The sequence below is a fragment of the Ornithorhynchus anatinus genome, chromosome 6, assembly GCF_004115215.2.
Source record: "Ornithorhynchus anatinus isolate Pmale09 chromosome 6, mOrnAna1.pri.v4, whole genome shotgun sequence".
NCBI lineage: Eukaryota > Metazoa > Chordata > Mammalia > Monotremata > Ornithorhynchidae > Ornithorhynchus > Ornithorhynchus anatinus.
In genome coordinates, this window is record NC_041733.1 from 49,518,619 (window position 1) to 49,533,167 (window position 14,549).

General features: G+C 46.5%; 1 long non-coding RNA gene across 2 annotated transcripts; it reads left to right on the forward strand.

Moving 5' to 3' along the window:
• Positions 1–301: 301 nt before the first annotated feature.
• On the forward strand, positions 302–14,024 carry LOC114812899. Of its 2 annotated transcripts, none has more exons than XR_005660090.1 (3): positions 302–402; positions 11,376–11,532; positions 13,875–14,024. It is a non-coding gene; the product is annotated as an uncharacterized LOC114812899 (long non-coding RNA). The 2 variants fall into 2 exon arrangements; XR_005660091.1 differs by lacking the exon at positions 13,875–14,024 and adding an exon at positions 12,775–12,857.
• The last annotated feature ends 525 nt before the right edge of the window (positions 14,025–14,549 follow it).

Genomic DNA, 14,549 nt, shown 5'->3' on the forward strand with positions numbered 1-14,549 from the left:
TCTACTTGACGGTGCTGTGTGTGCTTTCAGGTGACCGAGATGTGCCTGACTCCTCAGAGAAGCAACTCAAGTAGGGTGGTCCTTACTGAGCCTTCACTGAACAGTGATAATAATAATAATGATGTTGGTATTTGTTAAGCGCTTACTATGTGCAGAGCACTGTTCTAAGCGCTGGGGTAGACACGGGGGAATCAGCTTGGGCTCACAGTCGTAATCCCCATTTTACAGATGAAGTAACTGAGGCCCAGAGAAGTGAAGTGACTCGCCCACAGTCACACAGCTGACAAGTGGCAGAGCCGGGATTCGAACTCATGACCTCTGACTCCAAAGCCCGTGCTCTTTCCACCGAGCCACGCCGCTTCTCATGCTGACTGGATGCTGAGCGCTGGACTGAACACCTGGGTAAGTACAAGAAGACCACGATTCTTGGGCCTCGCCCACACTGAACTGAACTGTAGAGTAGGTTTCCTGGTTCAGAATCAAGTCGACATCTCATTTATCTGGTGCCGTTTCTTGTGGAGTTAGCAAGAGAATTTATTATCCAATGATATCACCATTAATCTAGCACCTTTCCCGGACCATTTGAATGCAGTGATTTACATGATTTACTCTTTAAAGGACGGGTTTGAAGCTGCTGGTGTAATAATTCTATTTTATTATTTAGAGATTCGTGAATTTTCTGCATATTTTTTTTAGAAGCAGTGGGTTTCCACGGCAAAATCCTGCCTGTGAGTTCTGAGTGGGCTACAAAACAATAATAATTATCATTATGGTATTTGTTGAGCACTTACTCTGTGTCACACACGGTAATCGGGTCGGACACAGTCCCTGTCCCACCTGAGGCTGTGATTAGACTGTAAGCCCATCAATGGGCAGGGATTGTCTCTATCCGTTGCCGAATTATACATTCCAAGCGCTTAGTACAGTAAGCGCTCGATAAATACTACTGAATGAATGAATGAGGCTCCATAGTCTAACCAGGGGGGAGAATGGGTAGTGAATCCCCATTTAACAGTAGAGGAAATGGAGGAACAGAGAAGTCAAGTGACCTGCCCGTGGTCACACAGCAGGCAAGTGGCAGAACCCAGAGCACCTGATGCCCAGGCCCAGGCTCTTTCCGCTAGGCCACGCTCTCCTGATTCGAGCAAATCCAATGTAATCGGGACAGAGAGAGAAACTGAGCTACGTGAAGGCAACTCTTGAGCAAAAGGTGGCTTTGTTTAGAAAGACCTTTAGAATATTTGGTAGTAATGGTGGTCAGAGTAGTATTTATTGAGCAACCATATTATATTGCACTGTATTAGGTATTTGGAAAGCATGGAATGACCAAGTGACGTAGCTGCTGCTGCTGCTGATGTTGGTATCGGTTAAGCGCTTACTATAATAATAATAATGTTGGTTTTCTGTTAAGCGCTTACTACGTGCCGAGCACTGTTCTAAGTGCTGGGGTAGACACGGGGAATCAGGTTGTCCCACGTGGGGCTCACAGTCTTAATCCCCATTTTACAGATGAGGTAACTGAGGCACAGAGAAGTGAAGTGACTTGCCCACAGTCACGCAGCTGACGAGTGGCAGAGCCGGCATTCGAACCCATGATCTCTGACTCCAAAGCCCGTGCTCTTTCCACTGAGCCACGCTGCTTCTCGTGCCGAGCTATGTGCCGAGCACTGCTACTGTGCGCCGAGCACCGTTCTAAGCGCTGGGGCAGATACGGGGTAATCAAGTTGTCCCACGTGAGGCTCACAGTCTTCATCCCCATTTTACAGATGAGGGAACCGAGGCACCGAGAAGTGAAGTGACTTGCCCGCAGTCACACAGCTGACAGGCGGCGGAGCAGGGATTAGAACCCATGACTTCTGACTCCTAAGCCCGTGATCTTTCCACTGAGCCACGCTGCTTCTCTGTAACAGGGGAAGCAAACATTAAAAAATGATTACAGCTATTACGAAAATGGATGAGGATAAACTTATTCACGAGCGTAGAGTCGGGTCTAAATAAGTTAATGAGGGGAAGCGGCATGGTCTACTGGAAACGGAGCGGGATGGGAGTCAGGGGATCTGAGTTCTAATCCAGCTTCTTAACTGCCGTGAGACCTTGGGCAAGTTTTTTTTTATATGGTTTTAAAATTTTATTCAAGTGCTTACTTTGTGCCAGACCCTGTACTAAGCGCTGGGGTAGATCCAAGCTAATCAGGGTGGTCACAGCCCCTGTCCCACATGGGAATCACTGTCCTGATCCCCATTTTACAGGTCACTGAGGCTCAGATCATTTAAAAGTCAAATAACTTGGCTATGCCTCAGTTTCATTAATTCCAAAATGGGAATTTTAATACTTGTTCTCCTCCTACTTAGACTGTGAGCCCCATGTGGGACAGGGACCGTATCCAACCTGATTCCCTGGCATCTCCTCCTACGTGGAACAGGGCTCCACCGTTCAGAACAGTGCTTGACACATAGTAAATGCTTAAAAAAATACCTTCTTCATCATTACCCCGGCACTTAGGACCTTGCTTGATTCCTAAACCCCTCGTGGGCAGGGAGACCTGGCTACCAACTCTGTAATGATTTATTTCCCCAGATTAGGTGCCAGAAAATCTAGTAGGTCAAGCTCACCGGAGGAGGTGGAATTCTCCAAGCGTTTCGAATGATGGCAAGAGCTGTGGTTTCTCCGAGTTTAGTTTGAGAAAACGATTTGGGATTCTACGGGCCAAAGAGGGCTGAGGTTGGTTTGTGGTGTAGAGTGAAACAGCCCTGAAATCAGCTCAGACAGATAGCGGTTTCTCCTTTGGCTTTTGGCACCCGTGCACTGGAGGGAGACTGAAAAGGTATTCATTAAATGGCTCAAAGTCTTTGAGGGACTTATTATAAGGAGAGATCCTTCTATAAATCTCTTGTTATTTGAGAAGGAATGTCAAGTGAGGATCATTTTGAAATAAATCTGATAAAAGGCACTACAGTAATCTGACCTGCATTTTCTTTTGTCAAGAAGCTCATTGTACACGATATTAAAAGTAATTTAATTAGGTTTTTCATTACACAATGATTTTATCTTTTCTCTAGAACCAATGCACCAAAGACATCATCTTGCTTTGCGAAAACAATATACAGGGGGTGCAAATATCTACACTGCTCCCCCCACCTCGATCATATGAAGGAAATCAAATTAAGGATAAGCTTGCGGTGTTGTCATCCTGAATGTAAATCAGTGTAGATGTTTAGGATAAAGTACATCTCATATTTTTTCAAGTAGACAGTAATGGAAAGAACAGTGTTAATTGTGGTATTTGCAAAGCACTCAGCGTGTGCCAGGCACTGTACTGAGTGTGGGGGTGGATACAAGCTAATTGGACTGGGCACGGTCCCCGTCCTACAGGTGGCTCGCGGTCTTAATCCCCATTTTGCACCTGAGGGAACTGAGGCACAGAGGAGTGAAGTGACTTTCCCAAGGTCACACAGCAGACAGGTGGAAGAGCCAGGATTAGGACCCAAGTCCTTTTTTACTCAGAGGGCCGTGCTCTTCCGCTTCTTGAAGAGTAGCTGTGGTGGTGATGGTAATAGTAGTAAAAGCGTGAGAAGCAGCGTGGCTCAGTGAGAAGAGCTGAGGCTTGGGAGTCATTCATTCGATAGTATTTATTGAGCGCTTACTATGTGCAGAGCACTGTACTAAGCGCTTGGAATGGACAAATCGGCAACAGGTGGAGACAGTCCCTGCCCTCCGACGGGCTCACGGTCTAATCGGGGGAGACGGGCAGACGAGAACGATGGTAATGACTAGAGTCAAGGGGAAGAACATCTCATGAAAACGATGGCAAATAAATAGAATCAGGGTGATATACATCTCATTAAACAAAATGAATAGGGTGATGAAGATAGATACAGTTGAGTCACAGGTCGTGGGTTCAAATGCCCCTTCTGCCACTTGTCAGCTGTGTGACTTTGGGCAAGTCACTTCACTTCTCTGTGCCTCACTGGCCTCATCTGGAAAATGGGGATTAAGACTGTCAGCCCCTGTGGGACAACCTGATTACCAGTGCTTAGAACAATGCTTGGCACAAAGCGCTTAACGAACACCATCATTATTACTAGTAGTAGTACTTACTGAGCACCCACTGGGTGTAGTGCACTGGAGAAGGCACATGTAGAGTAGAGAGGGATGGAGAGACACATTCTCTTCCTTCAAGGAGCTTCCACTCTAACATCAGAATTGCAAGGGCTTAATAAATCCCGTAAAGGACAAAGAATCAAAGTGTAGTGGTGTAAAATTCACCACCCTTATGAGACACTGTCCTTGTTTTTTGTTGTACTGTCCCAAGCCCACTGTACAGTGGTCTGCACACAGTAAGCGTTCAGTAAATATGACAGCATGGAGGAATGATAAAACAATTACCCTGGTGATAAACGGTCTCAGAATTGGGCAACTCTTAAAAAAAACTGCTCTGAGAAGATTGTGCTAAGACCCCGTCCTCCTCCTGACTCTCCCATCACTGTAGATGACACCACTGTCCCTCCCGTCTCACAAGCCCCTAACCTTGGCGTTATCCCCGACTCCTTTCTCTCGTTCAATCCGCATATTCAATCCGTCGCCAAAGCCGCTCGGTCCCACCTTCACGACGTGGCTAAAGTGCGTCCTTTCCTCTCCATCCAGACTGCTACCATGTTAATACAGTTGCCCATCCTCTCCCGCTTGGATTACTGCATCAGCCTCCTTGCCCACCTCCTACCCTCCTGTTTCTCCCCATTCCTATCTGCTGCACTCTGCTGCCTGGATCATTTTTCTACAGAAACATTCAGGACGTGTCATCCTGCTCCTTAAAAAACTGCAGGCGACGCCCATCCACCTCCGCATCAAACAAAACCTCCTCGCCATTGGCTCTAAAGCCTTCCACCACCTTGCCCCTCTTACCTTCCCTCACTTCTCTTCTATAATAATAATGTTGGTATTTGTTGAGCGCTTATTAGGCGCAGAGCACTGTTCTAAGCGCTGGGGGAGATACAGGGTCATTAGGTTGTCTCACGTGAGGCTCACAGTTAATCCCCATTTGACCGACGAGGTAGCTGAGGCACAGCGAAGTGAAGCGACTCGCCCGCGGTCACACGGCTGACAAGTGGCAGAGCCGGGAGTCGAGCCCGTGACCTCTGATTCGGAAGCCCGGGCTCTTTCCACTGAGCCACGCTATAACCCAGCCCGCACACTTCTGTCCTCTAGTGCCGACCTCTCGCTGTGCCTCCACCTCGCCTCTCTAGCCACCGATCCCTTGCCCAGGTCCTGCCTCTGGCTTGGACTGCCCTCCCTCCTCAAATCTGACGGACAGTGACTCTCCCCCCACATTTAAAGCCTTATTAAAGACCCATCTCCAGCAAGAGGCCATCCCAGACTAAGCCCCACTTGACCTCATCTCCCACTCCCTTCTGCGTCACCCCGACTTTCCCCCTTTGTTCTTCCCCCCTTCCATCCCCACAGCACTTACGTACACATCCGTAATATTATTTAAATGGATTGATGTCTGCCTCCCCCCGCATAGACGGTGAACTCTTTGCGGGCAGGGAATGTGTCCGTTTATTGTCGTATCGTAATAATAATGTTGGTATTTGTGAAGCGCTTACTATGTGCAGAGCACTGTTCCAAGCGCTGGGGGAGATACAGGGTCATCAGGTTGTCCCACGTGAGGCTCACAGTCTTAATCCCCATTTTACAGATGAGGGAACTGAGGCACAGAGAGACGAAGTGACTTGCCCACAGTCACACAGCTGACAAGCGGCAGAGCCGGGACTCAAACCCATGACCTCTGACTCCCCAGCCCGTGCTCTTTCCACTGAGCCACGCTGCTTCCTCTCCCAGGTGCTTAGTACAGTGCTCTGCACACAGTAAGCGCTCAATAAATATGATCGAATGAATGAAGAATGACAGTTTAAGCCCCTTGTGGGACAGGGTTTGGGTCCAACCTGATTAACCTGTATCTACCCCAGTGCTTAGACCAGTGCTTGGCACATAGTAATCTCTTGACAGGTACAATGATTATCATTATCATTATGATTATTAGGAAAAGGAGTGGCTTGAGAGGGGGGACTTGGCATGTTACGGAACACTAGGAAAAGAGAGCGGAAAGGTGACGTGAAACCAGACGAGGGAGTGGCTGAAGGCTGACGGTGAGGAGATTCATTTTGATGTGGAGAAGCACATAAAGCCGGCGGACAGTTTGGAAGAGAGGCGAGCTCTGGACCGTGCATGGAAAAAAAAGTCACCCTCTCCAAAAAATTACATTTGAAAATGTTAGCTTTTTAAAATTTTTTTTTTTTTTTTGATTCAACAATATTCAGCTAATCATTTGAGCAAAGCTCACTCGAGGGTAATCCTTTTAACACCAAGTCAGAAAGTATCATTTATTCTCCGGGACATGAGCTCGGCGTTCTAACCGAGTCTGGGTGAATCTGCCAAGCTCTCCGATGTCTCGTTTGAGTAGCTGTCAGAAATAATCAAGGCACTGGCTTTACAGTCCTGAGAACGCAAATCCCCCTGTGCTCCTCCTGTGGCGAGAAAGATCTGTCGAGCACTTGAAATTCGGAATCCAAGCCCCAGCCAAACAGCGTGGCTTGAGTGCTGGTCTTAAAGGAGGGGAATAATGATTAGGTAATTATTCATTGCATTGATATGAATTACCAAAGAAAATTTTATGTGCATATCTTTATGCTCTATTTGCTGCCTCCCACCTGAAATTATTTTAGGGTCTGTCTCTCCTGCTAGATTGTAAGGTCCCCGATGGAAAGGATCAGGTCTGACAACTCCCTCGTTCTCTCCAAAGCGCTTAGTATGGTGCTCTGCGAACGCTAGACCGGGAGCTCCTTGAGGGCGGGGATCAGGGATCATATCTACCATCTTTCCTGTCCTCTCCCAAGTGCTTTGTACAGTGTTCTGCACGTATTAGACTGGAAACTCCCGGAGGGCAGGGGTTGTGTCTACCTGCTCTATCCTACTTTCCCAAGTGATTCATCCCGGCTCCGCCACCCGTCAGCTGTGTGACTGTGGGCAAGTCGCAACTTCTCTGGGCCTCAGTTCCCTCATCTGTAAAATGGGGATGAAGACTGGGAGCCCCACGTGGGACAACCCGATTCCCCTGTATCTACCCCAGCGCTTAGAACAGTGCTCGGCACGTAGTAAGCGCTTAACAGATACCAACATTATTATACCATACGTGGCCTGCAGGAAGTACACACTGAGTAAATACTTTGGATCGGTTGACAGATTGGTTGACTCTTGTCTGGTGACCACTGATTGATTAAACACAGGCAAGCGGCGTAGCCTAATAATAATAATAATGTTATAATGTTATAATCATGTTATAATAATGCCTAGTGGATAGAGCGTGGGCCTGAGAGTCAGAAGAGGCTGGGTTCATTCATTCATTCATTCATTGTCGTATTTATTCAGCACTTACTGCGTGCAGAGCACTGTACTAAGCGCTAGGGAAGTACAGCTCCGCAACCAAGACATTCCCTGCCCACGACGGCCTCACAGTCAAAACAAGTAAACAGGCATTAGTAGCATCATTATAATTAATTAGAATTATCTATTCCCGGCTCTGCTACTTTCATTCAATAGTATTTATTGAGCGCTTACTATGTGCAGAGCACTGTACTAAGCGCTTGGAATGTACAAATCGGTAACAGAAATTTGTTTCTGAGAATCGGTAACTTGTCTGCGGGGTGACCTTGGGCAAGTCACTTAACTTCTCCGTACCTCAGTTACCTCATATGTGAAATTGGGATTAAGATTGTAAATCCCATATCGGACAGGGACCGTGTCCAACCTGATCAGCTCCTATCTATCCCAGCGCTTAGAACGGTGGTTAACAGGTAGTAAGTGCTTAAGAAATATCATCTTCATAACGTCCTTGGGAGCTTATCGCCGAGGTCGCCGCCAGGGCTGGGTGAGGAGGCTCGGTGGAATGACCCAGAATGGCCCAGGTCCAAGCGGGTCATCCCAGCCACTGTCCTTCCTTAGCCAGTTGGTCTTAGGGTAGAGAAAGATGAGGTGAAAGCCAGACAGTCTCTCCCTCGTCCTCTTCCTTGGGGCCAAGATATTCACGCTGTGGCCCTGGGAACCATCTTCCACTCTGGTTGAAAATAGGACCCTCATAGACTAGACGTTTCGGGGGGCAAAATGGCGCAGCAACGATAATACTTGTGGTATTTCTGTGTTGCTGTTATGTGGCAAGCACTGTGCTCAGCTCTGGGCAAGATCCAGTACAATCAACTGAAGCACATTCCCTCTCCCACAAGAGCTCACAGTCTAAGGGGGTGGGAGAACAGGTATTTAATCCCCGTTTTACAGCTGAGAAAACCGAGGCATCGAGCAGTAAAGGGACTTGCCCTAGGTCACGCAAGAAGTGGGATAGATGGCCTTATGTAAATGATAATGTTGGTATTTGTGAAGCGCTTTACTCTGTGCCGAGCACTGTTCTAAGCGCTGGGGTAGACACAGGGGAATCGGGTTGTCCCACGTGGGGCTCACAGTCTTCATCCCCATTTTACAGATGAGGTAACTGAGGCACCGAGAAGTTAAGTGACTTGCCCAAAGTCACACAGCTGACAGGCGGCCGAGCCGGGATTCGAACCCACGACCCCTGACTCCAAAGCCCGTGCTCTTTCCACTGAGCCACGCTGCTTCTCGAGATACTTTTAGATGCTTTTAGATATTTATCTAAAAGTATAGTTGTCCCACCTGAAATAGGCCATTTGGTCACCATAACCTTGGCTACAGCCTCGCGCTCCTTGGATGACCTTGCCCCCGACCTTGGGCCAGGATCTGCCCTCTCTTTCCATTCTCTCCTCTCGTTCCCATGCTGTCAATTCATTTTGTGGACTGGGAATGAAAAGGTCCAGGTGTTAATCCACCACCGCAACTCCGCAACGGAACAAGGATGTTCTTTGGGGACTTGTTTTGAGATCCCTCGCCTCAGCTCGACAAGTGGGAAATGGATGTGTGAGTGTGCATAAACACCCACACCCAGAGACACACGCTCACTGTCAGCTTTAGCAGCATTATTAGGGACTTTCTCACATAGTAAGCGCTCAGTCTACACCACTGAAGGATTTATTGATCATGATGCTAGGTGAGCATCGGAAACATTCCCCTCGACTCTGAGCCTAGAATACCGTATCACCATCAGTTGGAACTTGAATTTGAGTTGATCTGTGGTTTTTTTTTTTCATTCTTTTTTTTATGGCATTCTGTTTGTCGCTATTGTCCTTGTCTGTCCGTCTCCCCCGATTAGACTGTGCGCCCGTCCAAGAACAGGGACCGTCTCCATCTGTTACCGATTTGTACACTCCAAGCGCTTAGTACAGTGCTGTGCACCTAGTAAGCGCTCAATAAATACTCTTGAATGAATGAATTCTGTTAGTGTTTACTATGTGGCCCACCCAGTTATAAAGTGTGCTGGCCTGACTCTCTTCCTGCTCATTCTCCTCCTCCTCTGCCTTCTTCTCCATCTCTTCCTTCTTCCTCCTCTCCCCTCCTGCAACCCCTTCTCATCTTGATTTCCCATCCACACAGGCCCAGGGGACTATGAGAAAAACATTGCTTCAGCGCTTCTGAAGGTGTTTAATATTCTCTGTAGAGACAAGCCAGGATGTGGTGCCATCTTCCAGGAAATCAAATTGATTTTATCATTGTTCTGTACAGGAAACAGGTCACTAATTCTGTTGTACTGTACCCGCCCAAGAGCTTATTACAGTGCTCTGCACCTAGTAAGCGCTCATTGATCACGATGCTATGTGAGCATCAGAAATACTCCCCTCAACTCAGGGCCTGGAATGCCGTATCGCCATCAGTCGGAACTTGAATTTGCGTTATGTGGTTTTTTTTTCATTTTTTTTTATGGTATTTGATAAGTGTTTACCATGTGCCAAGCTACTCTTGTTTGACCCGATCCGTTCCCCACACGGGCCAAACAGTCGTCACCCTCATTTTACGGTTCAGGTAGCTGAGTCCCAGACGAGTGAAGTGACTTGCCCAAGGTCCTCCAGCAGACGAATGGAGGAGGTGGGATTAGAACCAAGATCTTCTGACCGCTCTACCCATTAGGCCACACTGCTGTGTTTGTGATAGTTCAGAGAGGAAATGGATGGCCCGTGTGTTATGGCTCTTCCCTCGGCGTGGTGGTGGATTCTGGCCGCTCGGAACAGTCGCGTGAACGAAGAATGGCATGATGTTCAGGGCTCCGTGAGAGCCAGCTGGACAGTTTACGAGGATGAGATTTGAACAGTCGCTTAGAAAAATAAATGCACCTGCTTGGGACTGTCCGTTGTAATCTACCTGTAAAAAGATCCCGTCATAGTTTATACCCTCTCCCAGACACAAATTATGCACCACGTTCCACTTCTCTAGTACGGCAGTCACTGACATTTTTTCAAGGCATTATGTGACTCACGCTCTGCCTATCTCCGAAGGCAGGCAACATCATCTCTTTGTGGCCAGTTTGGGAATTTTTGTTTTCTTTTTTTGTGGCATATATTAAGTGTTCACTATGTGCAGGACGCTGTACTAAACTCTGGGGGTATGGGACGTGGCTCAGTGGAAAGAACCCGGGCTTGGGAGTCAGAGGTCATGGGTTCTAATCCCTGCTCAGCCGCTTGGGCAGGTGGCTTCACTTCTCTGTGCCTCAGTTACCTCATCTCTCAATTGGAGATGAAGACTGTGAGCCCCTCGTGGGACAACCTGATCACCCTGTATCCTCTCCAGCACTTAGAACAGTGCTTTGCACATGGTACACGCTTAACAAAAGCCATTATCATTATTATGATTACAAAGTAATCAGGTTGGAAATTAGAACTGTTTTTCTCCCGTGGGGAGTAAAAATTCCTGATGAGTGAGAGTATGAGAGGAAATGGAAACATGTAAGACTACGTGGAACACAGGCCTGAGGGTCAGAAGGGCCTGGGTTCTAATCCTGACTCCACCACTTGTCCGCCGGGTGACCTTGGGCAGGTCCCTTCACTTCTCAGTGCCTCAGTTCCCTCAATCTGCAAAATGGAGTCTAAGCATGAGCCCTGTGTGGGACAGGGACTGTGTCCAACCTGATTAACTTGTGGTACCGCAGCACTTAGTACAGTGCCCGGCACATACTAAGTGCTTAACAGATACCATGAAAAAAAAACAGGCTTTCAAAGTGTGCCTGATTTTACAGGAGGACTTCAGCTAATTTCCAAGTCAATTTCAGGGACACACATCTCAGGCAATTGCAGAAACCTTTTGAAGCTGATTTACCGGTTAGACAATATCCAGCAATCGGTGCCATAGGTAGGAATGTGCAATAAAATTCAATTCCTTCTCAGTGGAAACGTATTATGCTGCCTGCTTTTTTTTTTCTTTTCCAGAATGATGACATTTTAATGCTCACGTTAAGTAATCGCTCCATGAATCCGACTTTATTACAAACAAGATGTGGGCCAAATTAAAAGTCACTAAAAGCAAAAAGGACTTATCCAGAAATGTTAAAACAACATTCCTCTCCCTGAAAGTGGCTCAAAGTGGGTAAGTCTTCAGTGGAAGTTGCCCTTCGGGTTTGCCAGGGATAGAAAAACTCTACGGGCGAATGAAGAACGTATCGCCCTTAGCCCTTAATGTCAGGACAGCCCTAGAATCGACTAGGATCTACCGCCGAGCTTACTGCAGTGCTTGAACATAGTAAACCCTTAATATATTCCATAATTATCACTATTTTTACTTTTAGTAGTAGTAGTCTTAATACCAATAATTATAAATATTTGCCACAGGGGGAGGTTCCAAGAGGAGCAGTAATACTTATTAAATACCTGCCGTGGCCAAAGCATTCTACTAAGGGCTGAGGAAATAGTTGGAAAGTAAACAGCGTCTTGGACCCTCAAGCGACTTCCCAACTAAGCATAGAAGTGGGCAGAAGAAATAAGGGCAGTGGAAGTAGACCACTATAATAATTCTATGTTATTATAAAAAAATAACACGTCCGGTCATACGGAGACAGATGATCTCGCAACGAGAGAACGGAACAGGATATTCTCATCCGGGAGAAATCCTTAAAACCCTCTGAAATTTTAATGGGAGTAGGAAAAATCTTGAGGTATGCTGTTTTTCTCCTATGTAAAGACAAGATGAATCCTTTGCTACTCCCACACCTGGCAAAGGGGTAGGTGAATCATTAACCCAGAGCTAAAATAGGAAAACCGTTTTCTAATAAGATAAATATGATTTTTAACCCATTTTTTTTCTCAGTCATCTGTGTCACTGAGGATTGATTTCCAGGGTTTGTGCAGGGGAAAAAGGGCAGGCTCTGCTTCTAATGTTTTTGCATAGTACCATAATTTAAAAAGCACCACATTCTCCCGAACGTTAATGTTATTTACTCAAGGCAGACTCTAACAAACCACTAAGTTCAATCTATTTGGGAATCATTTCAAAACATGGATTCTGCTGGTTGAAAATCAGATTACTTGCATTTGTGTGACTGCTTCTTACAGAAGTCATATTTTGTTTATAGAGTAATTTGTTTTCCTAGATGGGACGTATTTTTCTTGATCAGCTGTTTAGAAATGAATCTGCTATTGCGTTTTCACTGGCTCTATTCACTCTGATTGATGTGGACCTTTAATGTGTTAATTTTTATTAAATGAAGCCATATTCAAAATGGATAGGATTATTAAGAAAAACACCAAAGGGCCAGAGAAATGCCAATGAAGACCTGAAATAAAGCAAGTCATTCTGAATTGTTAGTATGTATAATGTTGGATTCTTTTGTAGGCCATTACTTTGGCTTGGCAGTGCAAAGATTCTAGACTGAGGTAATTTTAACTGGAAGTCAAAGAGAAGTTGTGTGGAAAATGGTAAGCAGCTATAGCATGACTCAAAAATCACAGCCTGATTTAGTGGCGCTACTTTTATGAAACTTGCCTGACGTATCAAACGGTGGGATTTAATTAGTCTTTACTGTGAGCAGCGCACTATAGTAAGCACTTGGGAGAGTCTGATATAGCAGAGTTGTTAGACACATTCGCTACCCACAAGGAGCTCACCGTTTCTGGTGGATCCATAAATATCCTTCACTTTTCTGCCTTAAATTTCCAGTAGATTAGGTAAATATTACCAATATACTCGCTCCTTTTCGCCACCAAGAACGTAGGTCCACAGAGAATCAATGTGACCTAGAGCTTGGGTTTGGGGGTCAGCGGGCCTTGATTCTAATCCCGGCTCTGGCACTTGTCGGCCGTGTGACCTTGGGCGAGTCACTTCTCTGCACCTCATTTTTCTCATCTATAAAATGGGGATTAAGACCGTGAGCCCCGTGTGGGACGAGAACCGTGCCCAACACGATTATCTCGTATCTGCCCCTGTGCTTAGCACAGTGCCTGGCACATAGTAAGACCTTAACAAATACCACAATTATTATCTGTTTACACTCTGTTGCCTTCCCTACCTGAAATGTATTTTGGTATCTCTTTCCCCTGCTAGATTACAAGCCTCTTGAGGACAGAGATTACGTTTCTGATATTGTATTCTCCCAAGCGCTCAGTACAGTGCTGTACTGTACGCTCCCTGAGGGCAGGGATCATGTCCCCTCAATCTTTTTGAACTCTCCCAAGGGTTTGGTACTCTGCTATGTGCAGCCTAAGAGATTAGTGAATACCATTAATTGACTGAATGACATTTCTGCCTCAGGTAATGTTACAGAGTCCACTGGGGGCTAAGAACTGTAAATATCCCCATATTCCACAATAACAATGATTATGGCACCGATTCAGTGCTTATTATGCCCACTGTTGGGGTAAATAGAACGGCATCAACTCGGATACAGTCTCCTCTCTTACTTGGGCCTCACAGTCCATCTTATCCCTGTTCTACAGACGCGGAAACTGAGGCCCAAAGAAGATGAATGACTCGCCCGAGGTCACAAGCAAGCCCGTGACAGAGCCGGGCCTCGAACTTGCAGCTCTTCGATCGGGGCCCGGTGATGCTTCCTCTGGACCCCGCTGTCTTTCTACCTGTAAGTTTGCTTTTCTTCACCCCTACTTATTAGTTGAGAATAAGAAGACTCACCCATTGGATATTCTTATCTACCCACACGATTAGCTTTTGGAGAGCGCTAAATAAATCCCATCACCACCAGTATTATTATGAATTAAATGAATTCTCTCTGCTGTCCTGCTCCAGCCCAGCCTGCGTACTTCTTTCCCTTAACCTCCAACCTACTCACTCTTCCTCCATCTTGTCTGTCTCACCGCTGACGCCTTGACTACGTCCTTGCTTAGGAGAGTACAATGAAACAAAATTAGTAGAATCACTCCCTGTCCATGATGAGTTGACAGTCTAGGCATCAAGTTTGGTAGATCATTTTACAGTTAAGGTAACTGAGGCCCAGAAATGTGAAGTGACTTGCGCAAGGTCACGCAGCAGTCAAGTGGCAGAGCTGGGTTTGGAACCCAGACCCTTCAGACGCGCAGGCCCGTGGGCTATCCACAAGGCCACGTTGTGCATAGCAGTATGCTAAACGCTTTGGATAGTACACCATAAGTAGACGA